The sequence below is a fragment of the Pteropus vampyrus genome, unplaced genomic scaffold (assembly GCF_000151845.1).
Source record: "Pteropus vampyrus isolate Shadow unplaced genomic scaffold, Pvam_2.0 Scaffold144, whole genome shotgun sequence".
Taxonomy (NCBI): domain Eukaryota; kingdom Metazoa; phylum Chordata; class Mammalia; order Chiroptera; family Pteropodidae; genus Pteropus; species Pteropus vampyrus.
In genome coordinates, this window is record NW_011888925.1 from 3,117,571 (window position 1) to 3,119,894 (window position 2,324).

The window sequence follows — 2,324 nt, forward strand, 5'->3', positions numbered from 1 at the left end:
CCTTGCTGCCCCCTTGCCTGGAAAGGACTTCCTCCAAACATCTGCTTCTTCTCCCTCACCTCCTTCTAGGCCCTGTTTGAGAGTCACCGCATCACGAAGGACTTCCTCAATGACCCCATCTAAAAGATCACACACTCACACACCTCTGTTACTCTTCCTTACCCTGCTTAGCTTTTCTTCAAAATTCTTAGCTCACGTTACAGATTGATACAATTTTTCCGTCTCCTTCTACAATAGCACAGGCTCTCAGAGATCAGGGATATTTGTCAGTTTGTCCTCTGTTATAATCCTGACATCTGGAATACTGCCTGGCAAATAATAGGTGCTTACTAAATATTTTTTAAATGAATGAATAAGTAGTAGAATTGTACCATAAACTGAGTTGGCTCTTTTGGGGAAACTAGGCTTTTTAGGCCATACCACAAAAATGAAATTATGAGACTGAGATAAATCATTAGTTGTTAATGAACTATAACAAAGTGCTACCTCATTCACAAATGAGTCCCTGCTTGCACCTCTTGTCCCCAAGGGCAGGGCACCTGTCTGTTGTATCCCTGGCTCTCGTGACAATGCTAACCACAGTATCATGCATTTGTCTGCATGATATCAATAAGGACAGTGGAGTCTGAGCGATACAGACATGAACAGAACTGGCCCCAACCCATGTCCCGGTCCCACCCTAGGTATGCACATAGTGGGTGGGGAGCCTCTAAGGAAGAGAGGAAGGAGAAGGAGGAAGGAGAATGAGCTCAGAGGGGGTCAGAGTCCAAGAAGCAGCCGAGTGTGACCTTGCAAGCCCTGTATATTCTGTGTAGAAATGACTCTGACACCAAATTGGGGAAAGCTGGCAGGGCTGGCTACTTGAGAGTTAGGTCAGTGAGGTCTGACAGGATGATGACCCTTGCAAGATGGACAGTGAATCTCTGAGACCCAGTGGCCATCCCAGAATAATGCCCAGTGGCCTCTGAGAAATTTGTGCCCAGCGGCAGCAGCCACCTTCCTCTAGTTCCTGAATCAGGGGGCCAGGCCAAGCATGATGGAAAACCGTCTGGTGTCACACAAGAACCCAGATTAGGAGTCAAACTCCTGAAGCTCTGGTGTCAGCCCTATTTCTTACACCTGTTTGAATCTGTGTCTGTTAGTGCAATTTACAAATCCGTCACCTGTCCAACCTGATCATTGCCAACGGGAGGAGGGGGACCGTTACATCTTAAATGTAACAAAATATTTAATATAAACAAATACTTGTTTGCCATCCTGTGCCTTATACTTTAACTTAATGGTACATTAAGAAACAGGTTTTCAACCTTTAATAAATCATAAAACTTTAAAATATATTCTGCATCTGAATTTTTGCAGAGAATTCCAAGCTATGTAAGCTATGGTGCATATATATACACACACACACACAGAAAACACACATACACATGCATTTTCCCCAAAAGCTTCCTTATAATACACTCAAAGTACACAGCTCCAAATTCAAGCAAATTACCAGTTACAAAACAAACTAAACAGAAAAAAAAAAAAATCACAGCATGATTTGTATAGCTGCCACTACTTTTCCCATTTTACACAGTACGACTGACGTTTTATTTTAATTGGCGCTGGTTTCGGGAACTGTGACCACTCACTTTGTCCTGCATCCCCCGGGCTTAACTCTCTCTCTCATGGGCACTCGAGTATGGGTAGGTATGTAGTTTTTTTCAATTCCCACAGCATAAAGTAAAAAACAAACAAAGCAAAACACACTGTTGTTTTTATCTTATACTGTATTCCTCGAAGCTCAAAAAAAAAAAGTATTTAGCCATCAATGGAGTCCTGGGCTTGACATGAGATTAAATGCACAAGCACAGCCATTCATTAAGCTGGACCATTTTGTGGTCGAGAGGTGCAAACTCGGGCACCTGTGGAGGAGGGCAGGGACCCCAGGCAGGCTCTGGCTGACTCGGGAGCACAGGCTCCAGCTAAAGAAAAGGCAGACAGGCAGCAAGGACCGACTAAGAGCACATTTGAACAAAAACCAGACAATAACGTCACTTTTAACACATCCTGTTGCAAGCAACAGGGCTCTTTGGGAATATGCGCAGGAAGAATAGGATAATGAAAATAAATAACATCACTGAGGAGCCCCGAATTCCCCGAAATGTGTGCATTTTAGTTCATTTTAGTAAAAAAGGAAATTATAAAGTTCTAGCTATCTAGATGATTGAAAATATCTGCACTTACAAAGTGGCTGCCATTTGTCACGGTGTCTTGATCTTCACTTTTTCTTTCTGTGGCCTCAGTGGAATGCATCTGATATCCCAGGAGAAAATGTAATC